The sequence below is a fragment of the Oryx dammah genome, unplaced genomic scaffold (genome assembly GCF_014754425.2).
Source record: "Oryx dammah isolate SB20612 unplaced genomic scaffold, SCBI_Odam_1.1 HiC_scaffold_5, whole genome shotgun sequence".
NCBI lineage: Eukaryota > Metazoa > Chordata > Mammalia > Artiodactyla > Bovidae > Oryx > Oryx dammah.
In genome coordinates, this window is record NW_024070189.1 from 19,897,583 (window position 1) to 19,912,759 (window position 15,177).

At 40.0% G+C, this 15,177-nt stretch overlaps 1 protein-coding gene across 1 annotated transcript in view; it reads right to left on the minus strand.

Annotated features, from left to right (window-relative positions):
* The window catches only part of ADGRV1 (adhesion G protein-coupled receptor V1), a 546,035-nt gene that overhangs the window by 125,342 nt on the left and 405,516 nt on the right, over nt 1–15,177 (minus strand). The window lies entirely within an intron of this gene.

Below are 15,177 nucleotides of genomic sequence, written 5' to 3' on the forward strand. Positions count from 1 at the left end.
ACATGGAACAACAGACTGGTTTCAAATTGTGAAAGGAGTACGTCAAGGCTGTATATTGTCACCCTGCTTATTTAACTTCTATGCAGAGTACATCATGAAAAATGCTGGGCTGGAGGAAGTACAAGCTGGAATCAAGATTGCTGGAAGAAATATCAAGAACCTCAGATACGCAGATGACACCACCCTTATGGCAGAAAGCGGAGAAGAACTGAAGAGCCTCTTAATGAAAGTGAAACAGAAGAGTGAAAAGGTTGCCTTAAAGCTCAACATTCAGAAAACTAAGATCATGGCATCTGGTCCCATCATTTCATCGCAAATAGATCAGAAAACAGTGGAAACAGCGACAGACTTTATTTTGGGGGGCTCCAAAATCACCGCAGATGGTGATTGCAGCCATGAAATTGAAAGACGCTTGCTCCTTGGAAGAAAAGTTATGACCAAGCTAGACAGTATATTAAAAAGCAGAGACATTACTTTGCCAACAAACGTCCATCTAGTCAAAGCTTTGGTTTTTCCAGTAGTCATGTATGGATGTGATAGTTGGACTATAAAGAAAGTTGAGTGCCGAAGAATTGATGCTTTTGACCTGTGGTGTTGGAGAAGACTCTTGAGAGTCCCTTGGACTGCAAGGAGATCCAACCAGTCCATCCTAAAGGAAATCACTCCTGAATATTCATTGGAAGGACTGATGCTGAAGCTGAAAGTCCAATACTCTGGCCACCTGATGTGAAGAACTGACTCACTGGAAAAGACCCTGTTGCTACGAAAGACTGAAGGCGGGAGAAGGGGATGACAGAGGATGAGATAGATCGATGGCATCACCAACTCAGTGGACCTGAGTTTGAGTGAACTGCGGGAGTTGGTGATGGACAGGGAGGCCTGGCGTGCCCATGGGGTTGCAGAGACGGACGTGACTGAGCAACGGCACTGACTTGAACTGATTTATATTTTGCATAATTATCTCTTCATCTTACATCTATTGCTTTGTTTTAATCTTTCAGGCCTGTTTCTGCTTCTGTCCTTACTGAAGTCATTCAATTCAAGCGATGTTTCTGCACTGTCCTAATTTTCCTTCCTGAAATGACATACTGTTTGTTAGTTTGCATGCCCATCCATTGCCCCTGTCCTCGTGTTGAGATCACATTCCCCTTTGCTTGTGGAGAGCAGATTACGTAAAATTGTGGTTAAACTGACTAAGGCAAACAGGTGACTTGAGTTGGACAGTCAGTACTTCATTCTCTGGCCACAAAGAATGGTTCAGAGACAGATATGTGAGTCAGTGTCTTCCCTGTCTTCATGGTGGGAAAACAATGCACTTTTCTATTGGGAAACGAGAAAGACCACATAGGCTAGGAAGTGCCAGTGGCCTCTTTTCCTGTCTCATGGAGAAAGACTGCCAATAGTGAAAGTAACAAAGGAATCCAGAGGTGAGTCAGGGAGTAAGACAGAATCCTGAGGACATCTGTATTCAGAGCTGCCTGAAGCCTACTCTGCTCTGAAGGATGTTACATACATGAGGCATATATTTTCTTATGCAAGCTTGAGTTATTTACACATTGTGACCATCAGGCTCAATACATATTTGATATAATTGCATATCAATTATATATCCAGTCTGTGAGCTATAAGACAGTATGAGAAAAGGACATAAGCCTCAGAATTAACAAACTAGGAAATCAGGGAGCGTTAATGATGGCATTATACCCTAATTTAAATTGTAGAAGTTTGGAAGGGACCAATCATACTGGTAGGAAAATGTGAGGCATAATTTTACACCGATAGCATAAGGCTATTCATTCTTCAATGAATCTAAGCAAAAAAAAAAAAAAAAAAAACCACAAAAAAACACAAAAAAAACTAATACTATATATTGAGGTTAGGAGGTATATGTAACATCTCAATTCCCTGCAGCTCATCTTTCATCTGCACTGAAGTCAGTTTTTAGAGCCCTGGAGAGAATCAGGTTCCTTATGTATATATATCTAAAATGCTTGCTGTCATTGAAATAGAAGTGAATTTATGAGATAAATCCTCAAGAGGCTAGTTAATTCTTTCTAGGCACTCTGCCTGTGCAGTTGCCCATGCCAGAAATCTGAGAATCATCCATGATTTTATTTTTCTCTTTCTAAATCAAATCAATCACTTGGGTCTCACAACTGTACTTTGTAAGTATTTCTTGAATCCATTCATTTCTTTTCATCTACATTGCCACTGCCTACAGACCAGATCACTATTGCCTCCTGTCTGGCTTACAGAAATAAGCCTTCAGCTCCACTGTCTGCAGTCACCTAGTCTCCTACAACATGTTCCTTACACAACATGGTAGTGAATGGGAGGTTTTTAAAAAATGCAAATAATGGCACTCTCTCTTAACCCTCCAGTGACTGACTTAGTGTCACTTGGATCAAGTCCAAACTCCAATTTAGCCCCTGCTTACTTTACTCTGATTTACTAACCCTGGACTTCTTGTGGTTCATCAAATAACCTAGGCTTCCCTCATCCAGCATGATCTTCCTTCCATCCAGAAGACTGTATTCCCTCCTCTTAACCTATGATTCTTACTACTCTGCTAGGCCTTGTTTTCAGCTGGTACTTCCTCAGGGACACATTCTTTGACATCACGAACTAGACCATGTCCCCCCCAGTTTATAATTTCATAATTTAATTTTCTTTGGTGGAATCTATCCAAATTGCAATGAGTCAATTTAAGGCCTATCTGTTTAAAACCTGGAAGCTTCCTGAAGGCAAACGCTCTAGGTATCTTGTTCCCTTCAAATTCCTCCGATTACAGTGAAGAGATCATGGATGAACTATCCATATAACTAACTTTACTCCCCTTCCCTCAGTGAACATATGATAATACCTTTCTCCCTGCCTTGATGGGACAAATACTGGGAGATAGTTCTCCATGGGTCTCTCTCTCTCTGGATGGCGTCCAAACAGAGACACTGTCAGTTTTTATCCTGGACTATCTTTTTAAGAATGTATGGACAGCTTTGGAAAGAAAAGATAGTGCTTCCCTCAGGAGCAGAAAGCAGATTTAGTTACTGTCTTGTATAATAAATATTTGTCCTTCCCGTGCAAAGATCAGACAGGTTTGCCTGCAGCCTGTTATAAAACAATTGGGGTTTCCCAACCTTACGGATCTTCAGTTGGATCCATCCCAGGCACAGCATCCAGCTAGGCTGCCCTGCACTGTCCCGGGCATCGAGGGCTATCAGGCAGGGCAAGGGGACCTGATGGTATAAAGAGCTGAGCATGTGTCAGGAGTATTAAAGTTGTCATGTCTTGACCCAGAATTCTCATATCTGCCAATACCCATGAACTGTGGCAGGCTATAATTTACCAGCAAGCAAGGAGGGCAAACTTTTAGATCTTGAATTTCTGACCACAGGAGATCATCTAGAGACATTACTTTGCCGACTAAGGTCCGTCTAGTCAAGGCTATGGTTTTTCCTGTGGTCATGTATGGATGTGAGAGTTGGACTGTGAAGAAGGCTGAGCACCGAAGAACTGATGCTTTTGAACTGTGGTGTTGGAGAAGACTCTTGAGAGTCCCTTGGACTGCAAGGAGATCCAACCAGTCCATTCTGAAAGAGATCAGCCCTGGGATTTCTTTGGAAGGAATGATGCTAAAGCTGAAACTCCAGTACTTTGGCCACCTCATGCGAAGAGTTGACTCATTGGAAAAGACTCTGATGCTGGGAGGGATTGGGGGCAGGAGGAGAAGGGGAGGACAGAGGATGAGATGGCTGGATGGTATCACTGACTTGATGGACGTGAGTCTGAGTCAACTCCGGGAGATGGTGATGGACAGGGAGGCCTGGCATGCTGCGATTCATGGGGTCTCAAAGAGTTGGACACGACTGAGCGACTGAACTGAACTGAACTGAACATTAAAAACAATTTAGAAACTTTTCGGGGCATCTGATTATACTACAAACTCTTTAAGCCATAATTTTTTTTTACTTAAGTATAGCTGATTTAGAATATCATGTTGATTTCACAGCAGTGATTCAGTATTTTTGCAGATTATACTCCATTATAGGTTATTACAAGATAATGGGTATAATTTCCTGTGCTATACAATATATCCTGCTCTTGTTGCTTATCTATTTTATGTATAGTAGTTTTTAAGCCTACATTCCTAATTTGTCCTTCCCTCCCCACATCTGTTTCTATATCTGTGACTCTGTTTCTGTTTTGCATATAAATTTATATGTACTATTCTTTAGATTCCACCTATCAGTAATATCATATAGTGTTCATTTTTCTCTGCCTGACTTATTTCACTAAGCATAATATTCTCTAGGTTCACCCACATTCTGCAAATGGCAGTATTTCATTCTCCTTTATGCCTGAGTAACATCTGTGGTAAATGTGTATATCACATTTTCTTAATCCAATCATCTGGTGACAGGTGCTTGGGTTGCTTTCATGTCTTGGCTATTGTAAATAGTGCTGCTATGAACACTGGGGTGTATGTATCTTTTTGAATTAGTGTTTCTGTTTTTTCCAGATATATACCTAGGAGTCGGGAATACCCAGGAGTCGGTGGACATGAGTTTGAGTCAACTCCGGAAGTTGGTGATGGACAGGGAGGCCTGGCGTGCTGCAGTCCATAGGGTCGCAAAGAGTCAGACACGACTGATCCAGAAGAACTGCTGGGTCATACTGTAGTTCTATCTTTAGATTTTTAAGGCACTGCTTATACTGCTTTCCATAGCAATTGGACCAAATTTTATTTTTACCTACAGTGTAGGAGGGTTCACTTTTCTCTACATCCTCTCCAACATCCGCTATTTATAGACTTCTTGATAATAGCCATTCTGTGAGGTGATACATCACTGTGGTTTTGATTTGCATCCTCTAGTAATTAGCAATGTTGAACATCTTTTCATGTGCTTGTTAGCCATCTGTATGCTGCTTTTGGAGAGGTGTCTATTTAGAACTGCCCGTTTTTCCACTGGGTGGTTTGGTTTTTGTTGCTGAGCTGTATGGCTCTCCGTATATTTTGGAAACTAAACCCTTGCCAGTTGTACCAACTGTAGATATCTTCTCCCATTCCATAGGTTGTCTTCTCATTTTGTTGATGGTTTCCTTTGATGTGCAAAAGCTTTTAAGTTTAATTAGATCCCATTTATTTTTGCTTTTTTATTTTTTTGCCTTAGGAGACTGATCTAAGAAAATATTTAAGCCATGAATTCTTACGCTGAGGTACCAGGATGGGCTTCATGAGAACAGGGAATCCAATATATCAGCTAAGCTAAGCTAAGTCACTTCAGTCGTGTCCGACTCTGTGCGACCCCATAGACGGCAGCCCACCAGGCTCCCCCGTCCCTGGCATTCTCCAGGCAAAAACACTAGAGTGGGTTGCCATTTCCTTCTCCAATGCATGAAAGTGAAAAGTGAAAGTGAAGTCGCTCAGTCGTGTCCGACCCTCAGTGACCCCATAGACTGCAGCCCACTAGGCTTCTCAGTCCATGGGATTTTCCAGGCAAGAGTACTGCAGTGGGGTGCCATTACCTTCTCTGAATATATCAGCATTACTGTTTTAACATAGTTCTTGAAAAGAATAAATTGCTTTTGTCATATTTTCCAAAAGGCCAGAAAAATATAAAGAATCATTTAAGGGTGTATGTCTTACCTCTTTATGAATATTTTCGATTTAAGATATATTAAGGACTTCCCATGTGGCACTAGTGGTAAAGAACCCGACTGCCAATGTGGGAGACTAAAAGAGATGCAAGTTTGATCCCTAGATGGGGAAGATCCTCTGAAGAAGGAAATGGCAACCCAATCCAGTATTCTTTCCTGGAGAATCTCATGGACAGAGGAGCCTGGTGGGCTACAGACCATAGGGTCACAGAGAGTCAGACAACTGAAGCCACTTAGCATGCAAGCATGATATATTAGAATAAGGTGAAAAACTGGCAATCCATTCATGGAGTATATGTATATATTTATTTTTATTTACTTTTGGTTGTGCTGGGTCTTCATTGCTTTGTGCGGACTTTCTCTGGTTGGGGCGAGTAGGGGCTACTCTTTGCTGTGGTGCGTGGGCTGCCCATTGTGGTGGCTTCTCTGGCAGTGGAGCCCAGCTAGCACCTACAGCATGGGTGCTCACCAGTTGTGACATGCAGGCTCCAGGGTGTGCAGGCTTCAGTAGTTGTGGAATGTGGGCTAGGTAGTTGCTGCTTGCGGGCTATAGAGTGTAGGCTCAGTAGTTGTGGTGCACGGGCCCAGCTGCTCTAGCGCATGCGGAATCTTCCCGGACCAGGGATCGAACCTGTGTCTCCTGACTGGCAAGCAGGTTCTTATTCTCTAAGCCACCAGGGAAGTCCCATTAAGTATATTTTAAACATCAGATATCTGTGATACTTAATCTAAATCCCAATTGGCCAACCTCTTTCTTTACATCATATTTCTGTTCTTAACGACTTGAAATAAAGGATGTGGTGTGAACGTGTGAATCTTAGCTAATGTGGTGCCTGGCATTGTTCTAAGAGCTTTACGTGTATTAACTTGTCTGTTACAGCATCCACATGAAGCACGTACTATTATTATTAGATGTTACAGTTGAGAAAATTGACGAACAAATAAGTTAAATCCATTATCCAAAGTCACATAGCTAGAAAGTGATTGAAGATTTGAAACCAGACTGGAAAATATATGAATTAGAGACACAGATGTAAAGAACAGACTTTTGGACTCTGTGGGAGAAGGCGAGGGTGGGATGATTTGAGAGAACAGCATTGAAACATGTATATTACCATATGTGAACTAGATCGGCAGTCTAGGTTCGATGCCTGAGACAGAGTGCACAGGGCCGCTGCACTGGGATGACCCTGGGGATGGGGTGGGGAGGGGGGGGGAGAGGGGGGATCAGGATGGGGGACACATGTGCAGCCATGGCTGATTCATGCCAACGTATGGCAAAAACCACCACAATATTGTAAAGTAATTAGCCTCCAATTAAAATAAGTAAATTAATTTACAAAAAAGAAAAAAGAACCCCCCCCCAAAATAAATGAATAAATAAATATGACCTTACACATAAGCTATGTTGGCTTTTCAATTTGATTAAAAATTCGGGATCTTTTTGGATTCTTTTTGCTGTTATGGATTGGCCTATGTGTGCTACTCGATTTAGCTAAGTTGGTCTAGGTAATAATATAACTAAAAAGATAATCGCTAACCAGTCACATTCTTGAAAAATACATTCTTATAAATTTTATTACTTGACAAAATCAAAGTTAATTGAAGCATTTCAGAAAACTGAGGCTAAACAAAAATGATTCCAAAACACATGTTGGGGAAGAAAAAAATCTACTATTAAAATTTGATAAACAGAATTTTTCTTATGGGTCTAATTTGGTGAGCAAAACTTAACAGGCCACTGGGAGGTAAATGCATGGGATTCAAGAGAAAGAAAAGGTGAGACCAAGGGAAGGTTGATTTGTTCTTCAAAGAAAGTGAGAAAAAATTGGTTCCTTTCCAGGGGGAGCCAAAGAGGGAGGTAGTAAAAGCTTAGGACACAAAAGAGGGTGCATGAAAGAGAAGACGTGACAAGCTAGATGACAGAAGAACCAAGCTGGAAGACAGAGCCACTGAGAAAGTCTCTATGTTAGAGAAGACAGGAGAACTAAAAAGAGGGATGTCAAGCAGGGTGTTCATTACATTGGTTTGTCACTTTACCCTCACTTATGCTTGCAGAATTTGACAAGGTACAAAAAAGCAAGAAGTCTATGTTTCCTCTGTCTTTATTGATAAGAGAATGGGAGAAGAAAATTCATGAAAGGCGCTAGAGGCAGAGTAGAGTCGGGGAATACAAGAAATGCAGGAATCCAAACCAAGCGTTCATGGAGATACAGGTGAGAACACTGGACTCCCCACATTTCCTGTGATGGGGAATCAGATCGAGCTCTCAAAATCATAAAATGGAAGGTGACCCTGAGAGGATGCAGTACTTGATAAATAAAAATCCCCAAAGGATCCTTTTTCTAAAACAAAACAGATTAATTAATATTAATAATGGCACTGCTCCTGAATCTCTCTTCAGATGTTCAGAAAACCCTGCTGCAGTGCTATCAGCTATGAGTTTTTGTGCTATTCTTCCCTGAGTTTCATGTTAGATTTTAACCTGCTTAAGGTTTGCATCCAGGTCTTACTGGATTGAAATGCAATGTGTTTTGTATTTATTTATTTTAAAGGTTATTGCTTTATTATTTATCCTTTTGGCCATGAGGCATGTGGGATCTTAGTTCCCTGACTTGGGATCGAACCCTCACCACCTGCGGTGGAAGTGTGGAATCTTAACCACTAGACTGCCAGGGAAGCCCCTGTGTTTTGTATTTAGACTGGCCTTGACTCACTTTCACAAGTCTCAGAAAACTGTGTGAGTAACCTCTTAACCTACTCTGGTCTCAGTCTTTCAGCTACAGTTTGGAAGATTTAGAAAAAGCAATCATTGTTTCCACATTCTCATAAGTACTCAACCACACATTAACTTGAAAGTTTAAAAATTTTATATCTACATATAAGATCAAGTTGTCAAAAAATAGCAGTTGGTTGAGAATTTCTATGGAGTGAATTTCATTTATCTTATATAAATATTAAAATATTTGGTGACCTGAGAGAAGAAAAAAATAAACTTTAAATGAACAATGTATTTGAAAAAGGCGACAGAAATATGAAACAATGTCACTAATATTCTGAATATCAGTTTAAAGCAAAAATGTGGAGGCGGACCTCAAATCAATACAGTTGAATATACTGAATTCCCCTTTGCTCAAAATAAACTACTTTAAAAATGAACAAGAATTATAAAAATGTAAATGTACAGTCTAACTCAACATATAAAACAACAAATCCTTAAATGCCAAAAAGAAAGCCACACATTGGCCAATGGAGGCTGCAGTCTTGTGACTCAGAGCAATTAGAACCAGGGAGATCTGAGTTTAATGCCTGTCTAGAGGTGGCAGGGCTGTGCCTGCAAGTTATAGAACTGAGTTCTATGAAGAAATCTAGGAGCCGTGAATGGCTGCCAAGATCGTGAAAGGGAATCAGAGAAATCATTGCTCACTGCCCTGAAGAATTGAAAAATAGGTGCTAGCCGGGAATCTGAACTTTAACCTCTAACTTATGTAGATGTGACATCCAAATTCAAACATTTGGATAATCAGGAACCTCAAGCTGAAAAATTAAAATAAAACTTGTTTGGAACGTGTTAACCGTATAGGACTCAATAAAGAGCACAAAAAATTCCTATAGAAAACAACCCGTGTCTAGTCAAACTTAAAAAAAAAAAAAATCATAGACCATACAAGGAAATGAAGGTCCTTGATTCATTCAAGAAAACGTTAAAGACATTATTAATTAAAAAAAATGTGCTGAGTAAATATATAAAAACTATACAAACTTGGAGGCAAAAAACTGAATTGCTTAATTAAACCAATGAAAGAATAGCAAAAAGAAAAGCTAAACAGAAAGCTCAGATCCATAGAAAATGCAAAATTAGTAGAAATAATTCAAAGTTTACCAACAAATTGGGAAAGGAGAATGTCAAGGGTATATATTGTCACCCAGCTTATTTAACTTATATGCCTAAAGCACAAGCTGGAATCAAGATTGCCAGAAATATCAACAACCTCAGACATGTAGATGATACCACCTTAATGGCAGAAAGCAAAGAGGAACTAAAGAGCCTCTTGATGAAGGTGAAAGAAGAGAGTGAAAAAGCTGGCTTAAAACTCAACATTCAAAAAACTAAGATCACAGCATCTGGTGCCATCACTTCATGACAAATAGATGGGGGGAGAGGAAAGTAGAAACAGTGGCAGATTTTATATTTTTGGGCTCCAAAATCACTGTGGACCATGACTGCAGCCATGAAATTAAAAGACACTTGCTCCTTGGGAAAAAAGCTATAACAAACAAACAGCATATTAAAAAGCAGAGACATTACTTTGCCAACAAAGGTCCTCCAGTAGTCATGTGAGCTGGACCATAAAGAAGGCTGAGCATCGGAGAATGAAGTTTTCAAACTGTGGTACTGGAGAAGACGCTTGAGAGTCCCTTGGACAGCAAGGAGATCAAACCTGAAATCCTAAAGGAAATCAACCCTGAATATCCATTGGAAGGACAGATGCTGAAGCTGAAGTTCCAATACTTTGGCCACCTGATGCAAAGAGAAGACTCACTGGAAAAGACTCTGATGCTGAGAAAGATTGAGGGCAGGAGAAGGGGGCAACAGAGGATGAGATGGCATCACCAACTCAATGGGCATGAGTTTGAGCAAACTTAAGGAGACTGTGAAGGACAGGGAAGCCTAGTGTGCTGCAGTTCATGGGGTTGCAAAGAGTCAGGCATGTCTTAGTGACTGAGCAACAACAACAGTAACTGTATTAAACCCACTAGCTAATAAAGCCTAGATTTGACATAACCAAATCCATATAATACCCATAAAGTTAAAATAGAGGTCAGGAAATGCCATAGGAAAACAGAAAGCTAGCATAGTAATACTAATACAAAACCAATAGAAGAGAAAGCACTGAGAGAGACAAAAAGACATCCTATTTAATGATAAAAGAACAATTCTCCCTGGAAGAGATAATAATTTGAAATTTATATGCACTTAGCAAGACAGTCTTGAAATAACATATTGCAAACACTGATATAAAGTCAACAAATATACAATCTAATTGGGAAGTTTCCTTTTTTTTTTTTTGCAGAAACTGATAGATCAAATTGACAAAAATAGAAAATCAGAAAAACAGTGAAAGAATAAACTATATAATGAAGGGATTTGATCAAAGACAATGTTTAATTATAATTAGTAGGACAAAATAGTTAAGAAAAGGTGGCTAGTTACTCAAGAAAGCAGAAGACTATAATAAAGATACCAGCCTAAACTGGTGAAAAAGAAATGAATAACCCAAACAGCAGAGATGATTCACCTCTGCATTCCCACTGCTCTACTACCACCTTGGGCTAAGCGGCCATTACCTCTTGCCTCTATTATGGCAAAAACCTCTTAACTTCACCCTGCTTCCTTCACATCTGTAATCAGATCCTGCCATTCCCTCCATCGCTGTCTCAATATAAACCCAGAGTGATTACCCTTCCCTCTTTCCCTAATTCCTTTTCTCTTTCTCTCAATCACTCTACTTGGGCCACATGGGTCTCTTTGCAATCTGTTAATACTGAGGATTCTCTTGCCTTAGAGCTTTTGTCCTGGCTGTTCCTTCTGCCAGGAATTTCTCCCCAGATACTCGCATAGCTAACTACCCCACTCCGTTTTAAAGGGGGTGTTCAATTCTCTTCTTCTCAGTGACATCTCCCCTATTCACCTTCTTTAAAAGTGCAATCCACATGCCCCCTCAAACCCAGTCATGTCCGATTCTTTGTGACCCCATGAATTGCAGCACGCCAGGCCTCCCTGTCCATCACCAACTCCCGGAGTCCACCCAAACCCATGTCCATTGAGTCTGTGATGCCATCCAACCATCTGATTGTCTGTCATCCCCTTCTCCTGCCTGAATCTTTCCCAGTATCAGGGTCTTTTCCAATGAGCCAACTCTTCGCATGAAGTGGCCAAATTATTGGAGTTTTGGCTTCAACATCGGACCTTTCAATGAATACCCAGGACTGATCTCCTTTAGGATGGACTGGTTGGATCTCCTTGCAGTCCAAGGGACTCTCAAGAGTCTTCTCTAACACCACAGTTCAAAAGCATCAATTCTTTGGCACTCAGCTTTCTTCAAGGTCCAACTCTCACATCCATACATGACCACTGGAAAAACCATAGCATTGACTAGACAGACCTTTGTTGGCGAAGTAACATCTCTGCTTTTTAGTATGCTGTCTAGGTTAGTCATAATTTCCTTCCAAGGAGTAAGTGTCTTTTAATTTCATGGCTGCATATAAATACCATAAAAATAAATAAAATCACCATGCTGCTGCTGCTGCTGCTGCTGCTGCTAAGTTGCTTCAGTCGTGTCCGATTCTGCACGACCCCATAGATGGCAGCCCACAGGCTCCCCCGTCCCTGGGATTCTCCAGGCAAGAACACCGGAGTGGGTTGCCATTTCCTTCTCAATGCATGAAAGTGAAAAGTGAAAGTGAAGTCACTCAGTCGTGTCCGACTCTTGGCGACCCCATGGACTGCAGCCTACCAGGCTCCTCTGTCCATGGGATTTTCCAGGCAAGAGTACTGGAGTGGGGTGCCACTGCCTTCTCTAAAATCACCATAAATCACCATATAAATAATATTACAAAACAGAAACTTCTCTACCTCATTTCTTGATACTACTATAACTTGGATATCAAAAGGTCAGAAATATATGAAAAGAATCATAATAAACCAGTCCTGCTCATGGAGATAAATGCAAAAAAAAATCTAAATTAAATATTAGTAATTTGAATCCAAGAGTGGACCAAAACAAAATAGGGTTTATCCAAGGATTTCAAAGACAGCTTCATAAAAGGATATCCATAAATATAATCTTATCACTCACAGATTATGGGGAAATACTATCCAGCAATATGAAAAGCATGGTCTTAGTATAAGGATAAGCAAAAGGAACAGAAGAAAGAGTCTACTCACAAGTGCTGGGGAATTTTAGTATAAAAGAAATAAATGGAGGAAGAATAAATTTTTAAAAAAACCCTACTTGACATCACTCACAAAAATACATTCCTGATAAATGCCTAACTGTAAAAATTAAAACTTCAAATATCTTAGAAGACAATGTAAGAGATTATTCATGGTATCAGAATACATTTTTCTTAAGTGAAGTAAAAAATATAAGTGTTAAAGGAAAACAGTGTTTAATAGACTACACCAACTTGAATATTCATTAGCTACACAGAATTAAAAAGACAAGGGATAGAAGAGAAGCAGATATTTGCAACATATTTATTGGACAGGTTGCTATTATCATGAAAAAAATCATTTAAATGCCTACAAATCAATAACTAAAGGACAAACTATCTACTGGAAGAGTGGGCAATTATTTGAAAGGACCAGTTACCAAGCACCGGTAGAGCTGTGGGGATATGCTCCTAGATGTCTGGTGGGGTATAAATGGCTGCAGTCAACTTCAAGAGCAACTTGTCAATTTTCGTTAATATTTGAGATGTGCCTCCATGTATTTCTAGTCCTAAATCCCAGAGAAATTTTTATTTTCTGCACATGCATATTTTGCATCTGCATTAGATTCACTGAACCACTATTTATAACAACAAAAAATCAGGGAAAATCCACATGTCTATCTATTGATAGCTATCAAGTTGGAAAGATAAATCACATTCTATTCACGTCGTGGCATATAGAACAGTTAAAATAGGTGAACTAAAGGTATATGGACCATGTTGGAAAAGCCTCTACAACATTACATTGATTAAACAAGCAAATGGCAGAAGGATAGGTTCCTTTAAATAAATTAATATTCTATATAGTTCATGAAGAATATAAAAACATGGGTAGAAAGGATATACAGTAACCTTCATAATACAGAGGATAGAAAGAGAAGTTGAACTGTACCTGTGGAATATGTCTTTTAAAAAGAAAATTAAGAAAAAAAAGTCTAACGTTTTCACTTGTTGGATTTTGGTTCAGTCATGTTCAAGGAGTCTGGTAAGTCTGGGACAGGCTGTATTCAAAGGGGCTGTTCCTTGATAGTATAAATGCCTTAACACTGGGCAGTGCAAGGCATCACCACAAGATTAGGGTGTTTCTAGTGTGTTAGGTAAGTCCAGTCATGTTTAAAAGGGTCTTACTGCTGGGAGAATCAGTTTAGGGGCAGGATGCAAGCTGGATCAGACAAACAAAGTGCAAAATAAAAAGGATATAAAAATCAACCTTAAGAATATCAAAGTTAGCTTAAATTCTCTTGAAAATATAGCCAAAAGTAAATAAGCAAGCAAGCAAAAGGGAATGGGGAAGTAGGCCTCAGTAAGTATAATTTTCTGGCACAAACCAGGCCTGTCACCCAGGCCAGCCTTGTCTCTGTTTAGAACTCTAGGTTCTCTGAGGTCAGGTCTATCTAGGTTTATGTAGATAACTGGGTTTGAGGGTGATGAGTATTTTGGTAGGCATCCTTCCCTACATCATGATCCAGGCAGCCTCAAAACCGATTCAGAAGCAGGGATATATAATTCTATTCTTTGCTCATAAATCTGTCTTTCTAGTCTTTTTATAAGAAATAAAAGCAGAGAAAAGTTGAAATCCAGCCATCCATTGGTTTAAAGAATTCAAAACAAAACAAACCATGGACCTGAATAACAAGTGGTCTCCAGTGTCTTCTAGTACCCAAAGCCTGTTATTTAACAAATCCTGATTTAGAAAACAAATTCCACTAACAACAAAAGAAAGTCTGCTCGCCTGGTAAGGCTTGGAAACCAGTAGGCTCTTTAAAAAGTTCATTGTAAGATTCAGTGTTTACACCACCACCAACATTGTCAATAAATTAGACTCACTATTGTACAACACAGGAAAAGAGCAATGTTCCTTGTTTATCTTTGGCTGCTGTTTACTTTTAGCTCTGCTGTGGGAAAGAGAACTCAAACAATGCTAAGCTTTTCCTTAATGAGATCCTGATTAGACAGTCTGGACCAAGGTATAAAGCACAGTATATACCAAAGCAGTAGAAGGAAATGAAAATCTCTGTCTCCCCCTCCCCTGCCAGCACCACCAAGTCACTCCAGTTTATCCTCAGTGCAGAGCTGAGCCTTCTAACTTCAGTGACCTCCCTCTTTTCACTCACTGCCTGTCCTAACTGACCCAATAATGTGCTTGATGGCCTTTCTCATGCTGTTCCTGTATCTTTCCATACTCTGGGCTGGCCTTGCCCTGTTGCCAAACAAGGAATCACACCCACTGTATCTCAACTTCTCAGCACCACACCAATGCAGGCATTGTAAAGAATGTGAGAGAGTTGATCTATAAGTTTTTAACCTGGGAGGTATTTTGGTAGGCATCCTTCCCCACATCATGATCCAGGCAGCCTCAAAACAGATTCAGAAGCGGGGATATATAACTCTATTCTTTGCTCATAAATCTGTCTTTCTAGTCTTTTTAGTCCTGATTAAATTGTTGAAGCTCCCTAAGAGCTTCAACACTGAACACATTCCTTCTATTCACTGAAATCCAAGGAGGCACCACTCCAAAGTCAT